This window comes from Perca fluviatilis, chromosome 15 (genome assembly GCF_010015445.1).
Source record: "Perca fluviatilis chromosome 15, GENO_Pfluv_1.0, whole genome shotgun sequence".
NCBI lineage: Eukaryota > Metazoa > Chordata > Actinopteri > Perciformes > Percidae > Perca > Perca fluviatilis.
Window position 1 is genome coordinate 26,450,910 of NC_053126.1, and position 19,500 is coordinate 26,470,409.

Genomic DNA, 19,500 nt, shown 5'->3' on the forward strand with positions numbered 1-19,500 from the left:
CAACTGGCTTTTAATAAAGCAAATGGTGAGTTTTTGGTCAGGGTCAACAGATACGATAGTTCAGCATGTTTAGAGTTCATATAGGTGATACTTTAACCCCGACCAACACTAAGGGTACTTATTCTGAGGCTGAACTGTGAACCTCCCCCTCTCCTAAACTTAGAGAGCGACCTTTGATCTTCTCTAAACAAGGGCTGAAACTGCAAATATAAAGAAGACTGCTTCTGGTGCGGGTATTTAGATGTGTTTGACATTAGATCACAACTAAAACGAATACAATAATCAGCTGTCAAAATACCGTAACAGTTTTATGCCGACCTTACACCAAACGACTTTTCAAATTTTCCACTGTTTCCATTTCGGGAAGGAAATCATGATAGTCTTGCTAGAGTTGAGGCGCGGCCCTGTCGTCTCAATCCTTTGGTGTATGGTGGTGCTAAAACTCAGTCCGAGCTGTCTTCAGTCAGTCTTAACTCTCCGACAAAATCAAACGTGTTTGATATTATGGTAAGTTTGAAGTCTTGGTAGCGAAGTCTTATAGTCTGTGACTTCAGTGACATTATGACAGATTGTCTTTAGATGTGAGATGGCGTCACACTTTAGTCTTTCCAAAGTCTTTTCAAAGTCCTCTAGTGTAAGGAATAGAAGGTGGTACAACAGCACCCAACAATACTAAGAAGTAGCTATGTTGTCAGTTGTCATCAGTAGCTGCAATGCGGTACAAAAGCCTGAAATTATATTTTCAGTAAGATTGCTGCTTGATAATTAGGGCTGGGTGTCGTTCAAAAAGTTCCGATGCTGGTACCGATACCGTGACTTTGATACCGCTTCCTGAACGATACATTTTTCGATACCAGTTCTATAAAATCAACTTTAATATAAAGAAATTACAATATTACGGCAGAAATCTTGAAACTTATGTTTCAGCTCCTACTAGTTTTTCCTGCCTGTCTCTACGAGGTGTAACGTTAGACAGCCAATCAGCAGCATTATTAGATCTTGGTAGAAACACACTGTGTGCTTATTGGCTCACTGGCGCTGATGATATTTACTCCTTAGGTGTGGAAATATGGTATTGAATGACAGGGCTTCTTTTTCAATACTCGATACTATGGGGGCAATGCGGTCGTTGCCTAAAATGTATTAAATTTGGTACCTACCCCTATTCATGAAACCATATTGTAAGTATTGTGCTTGTTTGGAACTAGAATTGCTTAATATTCCATACATTGAGGCAGCGTGACCTTTACCCAACTCCTGAGACACACACACACACACACACACACACACACACACACACACACACACACACACACACACACACACACACACACACACACACACACACACACAGCTACCTGCCCTTACCCCATACCCTTACCCCATACCCTTGCCCTTTACCCTTGCCCTTTAGGCTCTCTGCAGGCGGCAGAAATACCGTACCTCCTCCCTTGCCAGGGGAATCTTCCTCAGGGATATCTGATGTCCAGGGCTGAGCAGTCTGTCACTGCGTTCATGTAACTGCAAAACGTGCTGCCGTGTAACCTACAGTATTGTGCAAAGTGTGTCTGTGTGTGTGCAAATTACTGATTGATGAAAGCGCTTTTGTTGTGTTCAGCAGGGGTCCTTGTAAAGATAAAGCTGAAGATTAGAGTCTGGCTTCAGTTGAATGTAATTGTTCTGTGTCAAAGCATTCTTATAGTATGTGTGTGTGTGTGTGTGTGTGTGTGTGTGTGTGTGTGTGTGTGTGTGTGTGTGTGTGTGTGTGTGTGTGTGTGTGTGTGTCGGGATGTAGGCTACATAGTGTGCTCTTTCACATGTTGATAGCAGGGGAACATTCCTGGAAACATAGCGCGCCTGTTTACACAGGTCATAAATGCTGTGTACACACATGCACAGAGTTATATCACATGGGACACCATCTGATCACATTCTGTACAGTGCAGGTCATTACAACTGTATTATTTCACAATACAAAATACACTGGAAGTGGTGTCGGCGGCACTCCCTCTTGTGGTTGTTTAAAATATGAGAGAAATCATACCTAAAACTATTACGTTTTATATTGAGATATATTTTTAAATTGGTTAAATTTGGAAATTGAATGCAGGACTAATTGGGAGGAAACGAAAAAAGAAAGAAATTAGGTGTATTGAAAAACATGATTGTTAATTTCACTGTGTAAGGCGTTTATAATCCACTTTTTTCACATTACACTCACTCCTCGGATACATTTTCTCTTTCTATTTTTTGAGTGACTGCAGACCTTTGTACACGACGGTATATATGGCTTTTAGGTGTTACAAACATGCACATAGTGGCCTTTAAATCCACACCTCTGACAGCGAGGCTCTGACTGACTGAAAGCTGAGGGCAGGCTAATATAGGAGTGTGTGGGTGTGATGCCAAAAGTAGTTCAAATTCACTCTCTGCGGCAGGATTAGGACAGCCAAACCAACAGCTGATACGTATTGATGTCTGCCTGTGTCTTGTTGAATCTGTTTGTGTTTGTGTGTGTGTATGTGTGTGTGTATGTGTGTGTGTGTACAGAGCATCATCTCTTACTCTGTTTCTTTAGGCAGTATTTAGATGAATCCTTTGCACAGTGGAATTTTCTTTTATTCCTCAATTTACAACGGACTGATTTGCAATGAGCATTAAACCCCATTTGTATGTGCAAAAGTATGATGAAAGATTCACAACCCCCACCCACACTGTCTAACTTAAAAAGATAAAATGTAATAGCTTGCAACGTTTCGGTACTAAACCATTGCCTGATGAAGGTCTAATACCTAAACGTTAATCTAAATGTATCTTTAGTTTGCGGGAGTTTCTCTGCAACTTTTGACATAATCGTCCCCATCCGACGCACCCGTCTCACGTGATAGATGTGCAAAGTATTTTTCTGTTCTGAATGATGCACAGCAAAACCTCCCTCCAATGCATTACCAGTCATCATGAAAGACAAAATATTCCTTTTAATGCATTGACTTAGCATCCTACTAGGTTGAAGAATGTGAGCTTACATTCTTCAAACTAGTGGGATGCTAAGAATAAGAGTTCTCCGTCCCCTTCACTCACTTTGCTTACCTGTTTAGTTTGATCTGAGGCTGCTCCATATTTCAATGCTTTTAATCAGCACCAGGCCCAATTAACTCCTAGCTATATCTGGTATTATTAAGGAGAAAAACCTTAAATCAAGATACACACTAAACTTTGTCATGACACTGATAGTAAGGATTAGACTGAATTTGCTCAGAATATCTCAATGCACCTCAGCAGGCTCTGGTATTAAAAAAAAAGCCATTTTAGTAGAAACAGATGGCTTACTATCTCAATTCAATAAGCTTTATTGGCTGTCTCTGTCACTTTCACTCACTCACACACACATACACACACCATGTTTCACATACATTTGCCATTATTTTTGACATTATGTAACTGTATGTTTGCATTGTTTCTAAGTTCTGAGCTGGATTACTGTGTTTCATACTAGTTAAAATGATCTTTCTTTTCATACTTGTTCACTTTAAGAATGCTGTCCCATCCTCTCTTTGAGAGCCTACTCTCTCTCTTTCTCTAGTATCCACACAGACTGTTATCCATTATCCAATTGTGTATTTGTCTGTAGTGAACTTTAAAGATATGTAGTCTACAGCCGGGGGTTGATTAAAGAACTAGATTGTTGTATTCCCTATTATAATTTATTGTTATGCGTTTGTACTTCCTATCTGGACACGGATCATAATAAACATGCAACATGCTCATTATCATTACCTGTGAAACTGTTGATTTCTACATGGCAGTTCAATTAATGTTGTCTTTTTAGACCATTGGTATTGACTGGTTTGAGTTCTTTTACTGGTATAGGCAAGGGACACGGGCGTCACGGCCATTTTTCGTCCTCGCTTTCTATGACGAAGGTTACATTTATGATGATTAAATGACAGTTCGGCTGAAAACCGTGTCCGTGTAGCGTGGTCTAAGTGTAGGCCTAACTACCCACGCGTCACCTGTGTGGCTGTTTTAAAAGCTGAGCAGCGCTCCTCTGCATCAACAGCTCACAATGTCTCATTTTTTATTTATTGGCCTACATAAATTAGCGAATAACAAATGAGTCGATATGTGTGAAACATTGAAATTTACACACACACACACACACACACACACACACACACACACACACACACACACACACACACACACACACACACACACACACACACACAAAATTGATCATTGTGAATGATTTGGGATCTCCAGCTGGTCACCCTAAAATGCATCAGAATGCAGGAAATCACATCTACGAAATTCAAAATCTTTTCAATTCAAAACCCCCAGACCCCCCTCCCCACACACACAAACAGCCCCACCTACAATATCAGATTGAAGAAAACGCTTTTCCACAGCTTCTTGAAGTTTCTTTTCATTCACTGGATGAGCACAAACATCTCTGGGTTGCCATCGGCAGAGTTATGTAGAGGCTTGCTTAATTTACTCTTCGTTGCCTCGAGGCCTGTCGAAGCTACTTTGACTTCAGAGTCAGCCCCTTCAAGTTCATACAAGAATACTATAAGGTTAAGTTAAAAAAAAAACACATTGTGAATTGTTTCATTTTGGTCTATTTTCCGTGGGAACAAAATATATCCCTACTCCGAAACCTCAAAATGGTTCGGACATACAAGGCAACGCTGACTGTTTCAGGGTTCAAAACCAAAAAAGACAATTTGTTTTTATACTTTTATTTCCATTTATAAGTATTCATGTCGACCATTTACATTACAGCTCCGCTCTCTGGAATTGTCTACAAGTGGATGTTCTGCATGTCAGCCGTAGAGGGAGAAGGGGAATGGCGGTAAGACTGAGGGGACACCAGATTAGCCTATAACCGGAGGGGGGGGGGGGGGAGAGAGACTGTAGTTACTGCCACCATATCCCAAATACAGCAAGAATCAACACAAAGTTTGTCACGCCATGATCATCATCATCATCATCCTCCTCCTCATCATCATTCAGTCCAGTCCTGTTGTGCAGAAGGGAATGCTGGGAATTTGGAGGACTCAGTGCAGTGGACCTGGAAGAGAGGACAGAGAGATGAGATGGCGGAAAACAAGGAATGAGGGAAGATGCACTTTTAGGCCTAAATTTACTAAATGTACCCCATGTGATCTAGATACAGTATCAAAAGTTAGAGCTGAAATGATAAAGTTGATGATCTCTCGATAAGTAGATTGTAGTTTGACAGAGAAAGAATCAGCATCTACTGTATATAGTCGATTCATTATTCAAGGCATTTTCAAGCAAAAATAGTGAAAAAAAAAAGAAAAGAGATGCAACACAACTCTCAGGTTCCAGTTTCTCAAACAGTATGATCTGTTGCTTCTCTTGGTCATATTTGATAGTAACCTGAATACCTTTGGGTTTGGGACTTTTGGTCCGACCAAACATGACATTTTAAGATGTTACCTTGGGCTCTGCAAAGTTGTTTTTACAATTTTTTTATATTTCACAGACCAAACGATTTATCAAAAAAAAAAAAAAAAAAAAAAGGTCAGCAGATCGATAATTAAAATAGTTGTATCAACTATGCATTTATACCTGGTATTCACAGGGTACCCCTGGTATTCAGAGGGTACACCTGGTATTCAGAGGGTACCCCTGGTATTCAGAGGGTACACCTGGTATTCAGAGGGTACCCCTGGTATTCAGAGGGTACACCTGGTATTCAGGGAGTTCATATTATCTCAATTCTGCCTGTATTGTGATCAGATTTCAATATGCAAATTAGTTGGTCAGGGGCTCGCAGACTTTTCAACAGGCATGGACCTTCCCAGGTCAAGCAATGCCATGCCCGGGCATCATCCATTTTTAAATCATGAAAGACCCGCTACCTTCTGCTACTACTTGGAACTTTTGGTGGGCTTGGTTGAGCTAACAGGAAGAGGCGGAGTAAGTTGACTTTTCAACTAGCTGGGCGGATATTTTCCTTAAGAATATGGTCGCAATGTGTGGAAGGATGAGATCCATCATACTGTGAGGGGATGATCTGATCACAATGCATTCATTTTACACCTGGCATTAAAAGGGATACTTTGCAGATTTCCAACCAGCTTTGTGTCACAACAACGTGGGTAGTGCGTGTAAATGAACTACGGTAAACTTAACTCCATCTTGCCAGCAGCCAGATCTCCGTGCTCATCTCCCAGCGTCATCCAGCAGATTTTCTCTGGCTCCAGAGCTGTTGCTCAAACTACAGACTGTACTTCTGCATATGGACACCGAGCTCTCTCTCTCAATATATAATGGGTCATCCTTTGTTGAGCTTTTTTCAGCTTTGTGTTTTTTTTGTGTTTTTTTTTTAATTTTATTATTATTATTATTATTATTATTATTATTATTATTATCATTTTTATTAAAAGGTTTACAGGTTTGTTGTTTTATGGTTTTGGTTTACTTCTAATCTAATACAATTGAGGTGATTGGATTAATGTAAATCCGATCACTTTAATTGTATAAGAGTAGAAGTGTATGTGGAGCTCAATGCATGGTAAAATGGCATTTAAAAAAAATAATCTCATGGTGGATGATTCACTTATTATTGGAGTCCAACAGTTATTATTCAAGCTAGTTTCCAGCAAAGTTATTCAGAGAAAAATTGTAAATAAATAAAACCGAATCTATCCGCACATACCACTAAAGGGGTGAGATTTCTTTTTTTTTGGTTGATTTGTTATTTTGACATTTTGACTTGTTTTTAAGTAGTGAGCCAGCATAAAACTGAAGCAGCTAAATGGAATTCAGCCGTCATTCATTTTATTATTTACACCTGCGCTTTTCCTACCGTGACCATTTATATAAAAAAATTTAAATAAAAAAAATAAGAAACGACTCTCCTTGCTCTGTAAGGATTTCACTTTGGTGACACTTTTCTGCTGCGATTGAGACTATTTGGATGTAAGTCACAGAAATAGCATCATCGGCTGAATGAATGAATGACGTAACATCCTTACATTCGGAGGGTGGGAGGGCGACTCCTCATGACGTCCCCTCAGCTGCACTCTTCACACAAGCAGCAAAGGCCTCGATCAAATCTTTGCAGCCCTCGGCTCCCTTCTCGGCCACACTGGAAGGAAGGGAGATTAATGATTACTGTTAGACCACAGTCAGATAATCCACATTTTAAATACCTTAGCATTTCAAGTCACCTCCTCACAGAGGACATGTGATCAGGAAACCGAAAAAGGAAGGACGGAGCGCTTTAGTCAGCAGCAGTGGACTAATTCTGTTGACAAAACAGATGTGTGTTTCGTGTGCCAACAGGTTTTGATGGCAGAAAAAAAACAAGCGTGTGAAGAAAATTTCTTCCTCTGGAAGATTATATAAAAGACATGGAAAGTGACTAATGCTGTCAGGGTTCTAGGCGTCTCTGATCACAGCCACTCTCTCAGGGCTGGGTATCGTTCAAAAAAATGATGATACTGGTACCAATACAGGTATTCGATCCTTTTCTCAATACCAATTTCATGAAATCCATTTTAACAAAAAGAAATTACAACATTACGGCACAAATCTGTGTATTTTTTTCTCCAGCTCCTACTACGGGAGCACCGTCTCTGTGTGTAACAGTTTTTCCTGCCTGTCTCTACGAGGTGTAACGTTAGACAGCCAATCAGCAGCATTATTAGATCTTGGTAGACGCTTATTGGCTCACTGACGCTGATGCTATTGAAATTTGGCATTGAATGACGAGGCGTTTGTCGATACTTTAGAGGCAATTCGGTCGGTGCCTAAAAAGTATTGAATTCGACACCCAGACCTAGCCACTCCAAGTTCCAAAATGAATGGATACCCAGGGAAATTCTTTCCAAAATGACAACTTCTCTATACATTTAGAAATGTCAATGGCTGACAAAGACAGACAAATGAAAGGATGGTACTAAAGGGGATGAAAGTGAGAGAGAAAGTGAGAATGCCGGCTAACAGATTATCCCCCCCCCCCCATGCAGGAGCAAACACAGCAGACATTGCCACAGTGCATTAGGGTGATGGAGCGAAAGGAAGGGAGAGAGGGAGGGAGAAAAAGAGGGGGCCAGAGGGAGGGATACAGGAAGCCATGTGGCAGAAGCCATCTGTTTGATAGGACACCAGAAAGGGAGGGAGGAGGTTGCGTGATCATACAGAGATGGTAAGACACGGAGCGGAGAGGAAGAGCCCACAGGAGGAGGGGCTTCATCATACATGAATGTAAAGCCATCCGTTGGCTCCTCCTATCACTTCATGACATCCCAACATCCCTCTGTTCAGCTTTGCCTCCAATCCCTCGTCAACCCAGGGGAGCGATCCTCATCTCCTAAACATCTATCCCTCCACTGTGGCTCAATTTAAACATTAAAGCAGCCCCTGCTCAACATTACAATAACAGATTGGCTACTTATCCAATATCTACGAGTACTCATTTAAAAAGGGTAAGGCTGGTCTTTTCACGGGATGAACAATAGACATTCAATGTATAAACATTCGGTAATTACCTCTCTGTATATTAGTTTACATTGTTAGGTGGGGGAGTCTGCCACTCTCGGGCAAGATTCAGATTACATACAAGGGGGATTCACAGGAAAAAGTGTGCATGCAAGTAATTCAGTTGCGGTTGTATATTTTATCTCATCGATATCAGCCTCACTGTTTACTGTTCGCCCTCTTTTTTTTTTTCATTTTTTTTTTATGTGATGTAACCGGAAATACACTGACAATCATTCAGGAAAAAAATGGCGTCAAAAATGCCAAAATCAATCAGGACAGAAAGAGTACTCTGCAGATTATGCACTGCATTCTTGTAACACTGTTGGACCCACAACTGACAGTTTAGAAAGAGAAAAGTTTAATCAATCAAAATTGATGCTGCAGAACCAGAGAGTCTCTTACTTTACACATTCTTCTCCCTTGCTAAAAGCCGGCGCCCATGCTACCCACAATGCAACTCGACCAGCAAGTGACATCACTTAAAGCAATATTATCTCAGATTTCACACTGCTCCCTTTGGAGCCATGATACACCTTATTCCAAAGTACTGACCAAGACCTGAGAACACACTTTGATAATTACAGGTCTTTCATTTTCAGCCTTATGTGATCGTTTAAAAACAGAATAGAATCTATTCTGCATATCTAAAAAGGGTGGAACCACCATCACATTACAGCGTCACAACCGGTTTAATACACGAGCTTACACAGGGTCATCTCTGCTGCTTTATCTCTTTGTATTGTGGCCTTGTGCCTGTTAGTGATGTAACACACAGCTGGCTGCCGCAGATTAATACTCAGCGCTTTACTTTGCCAGACGGGATGGAGCGAAGTGTGTGTGTGGAAATGGGAGCCATTGAGTTTGTGTCATTGCCAGCATGCATTTCTGGTCGTGTGTTGGGAGTGTGTGTGTGTGTGTGTGTGTGTGTGTGTGTGTGTGTGTGTGTGTGTGTGTGTGTGTGTGTGGCGACAGAGTCAATAAGTGCTTATGACTGACGCAGTGCACTGATGACATCAACATCAGTGCAGCAGCACTGCTAACCCTGAGGGTACGTTGTCAGATAATCCTGCCACAGCACCATTGGTCCACCACAACACACATGTACTTCTCAACACCGATCCCAAGAGGAACTGACTGAACTGAAGGGAGGAATCACAGCGACAGAGTGTCTGCCACGCTAGAGTAGTCCAACGAAAACTGCCAGTCAAATGTCATCTAACCAGTTGGGGCTTTATTGTGCAAAACTGAAAATGTGGGCTCTCGTAAATTTGTATTTCTCAAAATAAAAGCACAGTCCTTTAATTTAAAATGAATATCATTAACGCTACAGATTCTCATCCGAGTCTACATTTTCAAATATACACAGTCCTGATATGTACGCAGACATTCAGGCCTTGAAATTAACACTCAACCACGCGCCAAATGTGGGTGAATTTTGCCATTGGCGGGGGGAAACTGTGAATCTACTTGCCACGTCGATGGTTAGCCAATGACAATTGAATGTGTCATTAGCCGTTTTTTGCCACTGTTGTTGTACATTTCAACACAAGTCCACCATTTCCTTGGATTTGAGCTAAATGATGTGGCGGCGCCTTACTGGGGTGAAGAGGTCGGCTGAAACAAGCAACCAACAAAAAGAGGATTCATGCGATGACATCACCACCACCGCATCCATCACGCAATCTCCCGAGAGAGAGAGAGAGAGAGAGAGAGAGAGAGAGAGAGAGAGAGAGAGAGAGAGAGAGAGAGCACAACTGAGCGAGCTCATGTTACAGGGTCATGGGGCAAAGCTGGGTTGTCATGGCGACCAGTGGCACATCCAATTCAGACTCAACATGCTTATTCGATTATATTAAACAAAGCTTCTAATTTGAGATGTAAAATCTTTGTTATTTATTTTATATTTACCTTGAACCATCAACCACATGTAAAAAAAAAAATAGACACAAAAACGTAGACAAATCAGAATTTAACAAAGAACAAAAAAAGGGATAAGTTCGAGAAGGAGCAGGCAGAAGCATAATGCTTATAAAATCCTGCCCCTACTTTACAATATCATATTAAAAAAATAAAAAAATAAATGTGGTTTTAGGTCATACAATAAATTACACAATCTACAACAATACACTTACTTTCTAGGATATATATAGGATTTATTTCCTATGTTTAGGTCTCTTTTCTATTTTGGTCAAGTATTGTTTTCTTTAATCTATTTTTCAACTGTATAATATTATGGCTCTGTTTGATTTCATTGTTTAGTCCATTCCATTAGGTCACCCCACAAACTGAAATACACATACTTTTAAACAGTAGTTTGCACGAGCGGCTGTTTAAATATGAATGAAACTCGGCCTCGGCGGTCAATCTCGACTCGGCCGGTGAGATCATCCAACCGGTGGATCACCAGCATGATTTGTAATCCAAACCAACTTCACGCTTCCTGAGGCAGTGATGTCTGCATGTCCAGGCCCCACTGATCACCACTCTAGCGGAGTGAAAGATTGTCCTCTCGTCTTGGACACTATCAGGAAATAAAGGCTGAATTATTTAGACTAAACTGGCTGTAGGCCGTCCTCTGGGACAAACCTATGCATAATAGATCACTGAGCAGGTGCAAGCACTAAAAGATAATGTAGAGGCAAATATTAGTGAGGAGATCATGAGTGATTAAGGCTGGGTGTGCAGTGGCATCCTCTAGTGGGGAGCGCACAAGAATCAATAAAGTTTGTCTGGGCATCTTAGGACAGGGTTTCCCAAACTTTTGGGTTAGAGACCCCGTTAATTAAAACAAAGCAATGTCTGTGTATGTGTAACACCCCCATCACAGTTTGCATAACAATGTGTAGCAGAAATAGGTTTTGTGTTAATTTTAAACTAACCCCAGGTTGAGAGCCACTGCCTTAGTCAGTAGTAAGTGTGACCTAGCTCCAGTTTGTGCCTCTCATGCATTTAACATTAAATTGAAGTCACAGAGACATCCATCTGTTATTTTTTATGGTTCATGGTTATGCCATGGGTTGAGGGGGCACATTGCAGCCAGTGGGACACAACTACAGCACTCAAATTTCGGACTTCTGCCGAGTCACCAAATTCCAGAAGGAAAAGCAGCACGGTTTCCACAGGAAAGAATGTACAGGCATGTCTGCACATTACAACTGCAGGCAATCAGTAACAGAGACAGAGTGGGTGGGGGGTGTGTGTGTGTAGGTCAAAGGAAGGGGGAAGGGGCTGTGTACTTATGTTCCACTCTTGTGAAAGAGCCTGGAGTCTCAAAGTACACAGGCTCACCACCACCATGTTAGCTAAAGGAGTTGGCAAAATATTCATGGTAAATATTAGCAAAGAACTAAAAGCTCAACAAGTCAAAACTGAAAATATTTTAAGTCCTATCCAATAAAAGTTCATTTCTTTAACAATTTCCTTGACATGAGTGTATCTTGAAACAATAAGGCAGGTCTGTGCATCCAAGTCAAAAATGTTACATTACAGCACATTTAAAATATTTGAAACGAGTTGATTTGCATTCAAAACTAGCTGAAATATTCACACTGCACTGCAGAAGAAAGTAAGCCTCCATTACAGACAAAAGACATACATTCTTGCAGCGCATTAAGAATAAATCAAAGTTACCAAAGTTTGAAAACACAATTTGTCCCATTTTTAAGTAAAACAAATGTATTGGTTTTGTACGATTCTTTTTTATTGTTGATTATTTTCTTGATTAATCGAGAAGTTGTTTGGTCATAAAATGAATCAAGTGTTTCCCAAAGCCTAAGATGACGTCCTCAAATGTCTTGTTTTGTCCACAACTCAAAAGGCCATTCAGTTTACTGTCACAGGCGAGTGAAGAAACTAGAAAATAGTTACATTTAGGAGGCTGGAATCAGAGAATTTTTACTTTTAAAAAAAAGAAAGAAAAAAAGACTTAAACTGATTTATCGATTATCAAAAACAGTAAAAAACTGTTTATATACTGTAAATGTAACATTTAAAGCCATGCCCTGCTTGTCCCACACATGCTTGTAGCCTGTTGCTCACACTTCACCTCTGTGTGACTTTGCCAGATTGACCTTGAAAAGGTCATAACTACTGCTACTATTTAAATAAAAAGATTTTGTATAAACATTTTTTTTTTTTAAAAGCACTCTCCCATAAAAACCTTGTCCTGAAACTGTGGGGAAATGATCAAATCTGACCTAGAGTGATCTTAGAAAGGCTCATCACCACAACATGATGGGCCTAAAAACAACATGGCCGCCTCCATACAGTACAACTCTGGCTGAGTGTTTATCATCACAACATGACGGGCCTAAAAACAACATGGCCGCCTCCATACAGTGGGTTTCTGTGTAGTGGAGCAGGCATGCGAGGCCGTTGCTTACTTGGCTGTCCTGGTTAAAAGAAGCAGGTGTCAGGTGGAGCAGTAACATGATCTATGGCTGGGGACATTACATGGTATCCTGCACATAAGAGTCTCACTCGTACACCCATCTATCCACACAGTCTATAAATACATAGGGGCTGGGATATGTATTACCCAGAGGCAGCCATGTTAAATCTACAGTTGGCTTGAAGCGTGGCGAGGTTGGATAGAAGGTCCAGACAGGCCAGCAGTGTGTTCTGATTGCCTTTACATCTCCATTCAGCACACGGTTATATGCAGGAGCAAAGAAGCTAGTTTGACTGGCACCTGCCCAAAGCAGTCACAAAGGAATCTTGGGAACACTGTTAGCCAAGGGATGTCTAGCTCAGAAATGGGGTTGTGCTTACGTGAAATAAGTTGTAAAAAGCCTTTGTGGTACCAGAGGAGGCTGGGACAAGCATACAGAGCCAGGATCCAATTATCCATTACTATTCTGTGAGGGGTCACTGTGGCCAAATGAGCTTTATCCTATTGTAGTGTTCTCAGCTGTGAAATAAAAAGTCCCCATATAGAACACTCCTCTGGGTGTCATCTAGAACATCTTTCACAATTCATTGTCTATGGAGCATATCATCACTCACACATTTGAGTTTTAGCAATGTAGTTTTTAGGGTTTTGGTCATGTTTACTAATATTTCTGGACTGTCTTGTATGAATTATGAAAATGGGCGTAGCTCCCCTTTAAAAAGGCCCCTTTTGCTAGCGTTAGTGCCACTGGACTTTCCACCATTCAAGTGTTGTATGTTCGGCTAATGTCTGTACAGTATGTAATGGCCCACGTGCACTAATCACCTGAAACCATGACATGTAGCACGAGACCACCTTATCACCATATAGCCATTGCACTGTGCTTTAAAACCCCCTACAGAGTGCCGACCTTGGCCAGAGTTCCCAGTGTAGGCCTTATGGGACTTAAACAAGGCACAGTACATGGCATGGCCCCTCACCAGGACTGACAATGTCTGCAGCTTTTACACAAGAGCAGCTAAAGTTATTCATCAATGATTGCTCAATTATATTCATATCATTGAAACATAGACCTGTCAAAGAAACATGTCAAACTCTCAGCCTGTAATTCAAATGGATCTTGAAGTGTCCTAAAAAAAAAAAAAAAAAAAGAGAAAGGGGTCAAAGTTGTCACTCGCCAAACTGTTGCACATAATTAGCCGCCAAACACTCACGCCTTGCCCTGCCAAGCCTCCCTCCTCCACCTCAACCTGCTGTCTTATCTAAAGGCTTCACACACCCACCGCCACCTTATCAAGGCCTGACAGACTGGCTGGAACAGACTGGACAGCTTTTACTATCAAAAAATGTGTCAACTCTGCACAAATAAAAAAAACACAACAAGGCTAAAATCCAGTATCACATTATCCCTCAAGAGATCACTAGCCATGCAATCCATTTGATCCAGCTTAGTGATCCTACGCACAAAAAACCCCCTATCTGTCAAAATGGACTGTACCAGAGAAGACGTGTGAAGGGTTGATGTGCAGAAGCCAAGAAGATGTGTACCAAAGTGTTATGTCATTGCACTTCTCTCGGAGCCACACACACACACACACACACACACACACACACACACACACACACACACACACACACACACACACACACAAAACAACACACACACACACCCCCACACACACACAAAAAACACAGAACAATGTCTGCTCTGAAGGAATGCAACAAACCCCCAAAAATTACAGCACTCGTGTCCTTGACCGCTGACAGTAGACGGCGGGGGACAAACGGAACGAGCTAACGCAAGGCATTCTGGGGAAAGGGAGGCTAGTGACGCAAGCAGATTCCCAGTTTTCATCCATGCGTACGGATGAGCATCAAACACCCCCCCCCCCGCTGCCACACACCATTAATCCCCAAATCACTCTCCCCTTCATAGGGTACCCCAAGTTTTCATAACCTTTCCCCCCTGCAGCCAGCTAGGATGTCCAATTCAGTTACATCTTGGTGGTATTCGGCGCCAACCTCAACGTCCTCCGAAGAGACTCCATTTTAGCATGGCGCATTTGGTGATGCTGCCGTCTTCCAATTTAATCGCCATTAGACCTGTGCAAGGTTGAAGCAGCTCCGAATTTTAAGCAAGATTTGCTCTAAGGAGGTGTTCTGTGGAGGTGTTGGGACAGCTTGTTAGGTAACGTTCAAGCAAACGATTTGACGGTAAGGTTTTCGCTGCTCAACATCTCAGCAAGAGTGTTTGAAGGCAACTCTTGAAGGCACAGCAGAACTCGGGTTAAAAAAAAAAACGATTGCAAGAGCTTCCTATGTGCTCACCGAGCTTGGTGTCACGATGAGGAACTGGAACTTCACTGAAGGCTGCACAAAAGATGGAAGGAACTCATTTACACCTCTTGCACACAATCACCTACCATTTGTCCAGGTCAGCCTTGATGGCGGCACAAGCAGCGGGGACGGGGGCCTCGGCGGCGGCGGTCTCGGAGTCTGACATGTCTGCGGTGTGGTGTCGAGGGTGCGTGTCCTGTCCTGTTCCTGTCCTCCGCCTATGGACCAAGAGCCACCAAGAGAGACAGACAGAGAGAGAGAGAGAGAGAGAGAGAGAGAGAGAAAGAGAGACAGTGGAGTTGAGAGTGAGTTTGTGAAAGGGGAGGGCACACAGGAGGAGGTGGGAGGAGATAAACATGTGAGTGTGCAGTACACGTGTGTACACAGTGGTGGGGGGGGGGGGGGTGGGCAAGAGTGAAGGGGCAGTGACCCAGACGGAAGTACAAAGGCAGAAGATTGGACAAGGACAAAAGGGGGCTAGGTTGAGGTTCCTTGATGTCAAGTACTGCCTCAACACTGGAGCTGCAAAGATCAATCGATTAGTTATCAACTATCAAATTACATAACTATTTTGACAATGAATTAATCATTTGAGTGATTTCTTTTTCTGATTTTTGGGGCATTTTAGGCCTTAGATATGACCGCTGAAGACAGAAAAGTGGGAGAGAGAGAAGGGAATGTCGCGGGTCGGAATTGAACCTTTGGCTCCTGCTGCAAGGCCTGAGCCTCTGTACATGGGGCGCACGCGCAACCAGGTGTGCATCCCGGGTGCCCCGGGGAAATTTCTCTGATTGCAGCTTGTTAAATGTGAATATATTCTGGTTTCTTCTCTCCTCTTTGACTGTAAACTGAATATCTTTGAGTTGTGGACAAAACGAGACATTTGAGGACGTCATCTTGGGATTTGAGAAACACTGGTCGACATGTTTCACAATTTCCTGACATTTTATAGACCAACTAATCCATTAATTGAGAAAAGAATTCGACAAAGAAAATAATTAGTTGCAGCCCTACTCAATGCTAGTTCCTACCCAAATTTAGGCTGCAGCTCAGGCATGCAGAAGCTCAACACTGGTATCTACATTGACTTGAGATCACCAAAAATACTACACGTGTCAACAGTAGAGGAGAAACACTCATGATTTTAAACTACAGACATTTATTCATTCATTTCACAGCCCATGCACAAAGTGATGGAGTGTGTGTCCTCCAACATGTCATCTGTCTATTGACTTGTACCACCTAGTGGCAGCTTTGTGCAGAGATTACAGCGTCCTGCTGCCACTGCAGTCTTCATCACAGCACATGGCAGCCATGCTGCAAAAAGTCAGGGAATGGAATGCAGTAAGAAGGTTTGGGGCAGCTGAACAAAATGAAAAAGCATTTGTCTTCCAAGATCAGCATAGTAACATAACATAGTAGCTTAGGCTATAGGCTATTGTATGCCACATTCATTAATTCAACCAAAAATAGGAGCAGAGGGCACATAGAGCAATGTGTTCTTGTAGGAACTCACTGGAGGTTTTCCAAGGTCACCGTCAACTTTTGGAAAAGTTTGGCCTAGGGCTGCAACTAACGGTTATTTCTACCGTCAATCATTCTGCCGATTATTTTTTTCAGTCTATAAAATGTCAAACACAATATTGAAAGAATGCTAATCCTAATTAACTTCCTGGAGATATTCTGTTTAAAATGACAAACTGTGAACAACAAGTTTCTCATTTGAGAGGCTGGAACTAGAGAATTTTCAGCCTTTTCACTATTTTTGCATGGAAAAACATTAAAACAATGAATCAGTTGTTAAAATTGTGTTATTTTTCTGTCCATTGACTGATATATATAAAACCGCTAATCTTTTCAGCTCTAGTTTGGACCTAGACATCTGTATTACAATAAGAATGTAATTTTGAGTTTGGAGATTGTTTTTTTTTTTTATGAGATTTAGACATCAGCTGCTAATATGAAGTACTACAGTGTTTTTCTCCATCTGAGCCCGTTATCAGACCAGAAGCCACCAAATTTAACACTTATGTGTTCTACTTTAAAAAAAAAAAAAAAAAACTGAATTATAATAGGATTGGCTGCAATAACGGACAGTGAGAAAAGACACATTGCACTTTTATTAAAAAAAAAAAAATGTGTCAATGCTTGGAGCACAAGTGGATTTCAGAATTAGTTTGCCTCAATATCATTCGGATGCTGCCAGAAGTTTCTGTACCTCATTGAAACATGATTTGGGTGAACTGACCCTTTAACAGGATGAAGGCCTAATTATGACCGAAGGTTCTCTTCCACCATAACTGCGACACATTACGGACACTTGTCCGAAGACGTTATGCAACAACCTGCACAACCGGTCTGACCATAGGCTACAAACTAGTATCGATTTGTTGTGCACAGAAATGCACACACTCGTGAACTCCTTTGCTTTCCGAATGTAAAACTGTACTCACAGCCTACTAGCGCCCACATCTATTCTCTCCTTCTAAACTCAGACTTCTTCTTTACTTTAAATCTATTTAAATCGCTTTAGTTTTTACTTTCCTGGCGTCTCACCTGACTCGTGTGCAACAGCTCTCCCTATCGTGCGACTCTTCCACCCGCTACACACCTATAAAGCTCTGATAATTGAATGGAACCTATGACTTATGGGATATGTAGTCCTGAGCGAATGCACCCGTGTGAGCCTCCCAACCTCAGGCTGCTTCCAAAGACATTAGCCTATCGCTAATAGTGTAGGCTAACGGCAATTGCTATTAGGCTAGTTATGGCTAATGCTAACGGTAAGATATTGCTAATAGGAATAGCTAAGGCTAACCAACAACAGAATACTTAATTTATTTTTTTACCCTCTCTTCAAAAGTACTTTAACCTCTGCTCAACACATATGTATGATAGCACAACACTGCTGTTTCTTAAAATAGTTACTAATTTAAATTCCTCAAAGAGGAAAAAAAAAAAAGAGTGTTCAGAAGTGGCTAAATTACATTAGCATAAACTGTCAACCAGTTAACGTCCTGCATGGAAAAACTCCTCTTCTCATCTCCTCTTACCAGGAATAATGCTCACTCATATGCATAAATTTCTCTGGCATGAGGACGCAAGATAAAGGAGGCACAAATATATATATATATATATATATATATATATATATATATATATATATATATATATATATATATATATATATAGTAGGCTACATAGTAGATATAATTAGCCTAAGTAAGAAAAAAATGTAAAATTTATACTATGTATGAAAAAAAAAATATCATAAAGCACTAGACTATTCATCAAAGCACATGGTCTCCAAATCATACAGGTTCTGTAAAGAAGTTTTTAGAGCAACACAAAAACAAGCTTTTCTCTGAAGCCTATAGAAATGCCTTTCAATGGAAAGCTCATTCTACACCTCCTTGTGAGTCCATGTGCACAGACACAAGAAGGAACATTTTGTACTTTCTGTAACACAAGTGGCTTCCTGTGCACAAACCCAGCATATGAGAATGAATTCAGTAAACAAAACCATTAATTCCTACCTATCTGCAGATGGGATGTCTTGGTCCTGAGTTAGACAGCTCAAAAAGTGCCTAAGAAGGGTGTGCAGAAAATGTCAATTCAGTGTCCTGCAACAGCTTTGCTGATATCACTGAAAGGGGGTGTGTTGCTCTAGGTTTATGGCCGTGTGTGCATGTGTGTGCATGTGTGTTTACTCGTGGTATGTGCACTGCCAGGGGCTGAAACACAGCCTGTGAGGGGGAAATAAGAAGAAGAAGAAGAAGAAGAAAAAAAAAAGAATGGTGAGCAAGCTTGGGTGGAGAAAGCAACAGACTAAAAAAAGAAGAAATGCCTGTTTGAGATTCCATGAGGGTTAAACAAATCTATAGGCATTGAGAAGGGGTGGGGGAAGGGCTTTACTGTGTGATGTTACATACATGCCTGCCTGGCTGTGGTGTACTGCGGCAAGGCAAGGTCGACATCTCAGCCCGTAAAAAGTGAAATATGGCTCCTGTGGTTCTCACATTGTTTCCACACAGCCCTGTCTTCATTCTATTCTTTTAATTTATTGCAAAGTCAGCATGAAGCACGAGGGTCTTATCATACGCATATCACTGAGAAACATGCACATAAACACCCAAAACACAGACACACCTTTATATTTGCTTTGTAAGACCATGTGGTGGAAGAAGTATTCAGATCCTTTACTTAAGTAAAAGTACTAAAAGTACTAATACCACACTGTCAAAATACTCTTT

General features: G+C 41.3%; 1 long non-coding RNA gene across 1 annotated transcript; it reads right to left on the reverse strand.

Moving 5' to 3' along the window:
• Nucleotides 1–4,726: 4,726 nt before the first annotated feature.
• On the reverse strand, nt 4,727–18,917 carry LOC120575193. The gene is made up of 4 exons (XR_005641959.1): nt 18,784–18,917; nt 15,334–15,465; nt 7,011–7,123; nt 4,727–5,074 (listed from the first exon to the last, which is right to left on the reverse strand). It is a non-coding gene; the product is annotated as an uncharacterized LOC120575193 (long non-coding RNA).
• Between the last annotated feature and the right edge of the window lie 583 nt (nt 18,918–19,500).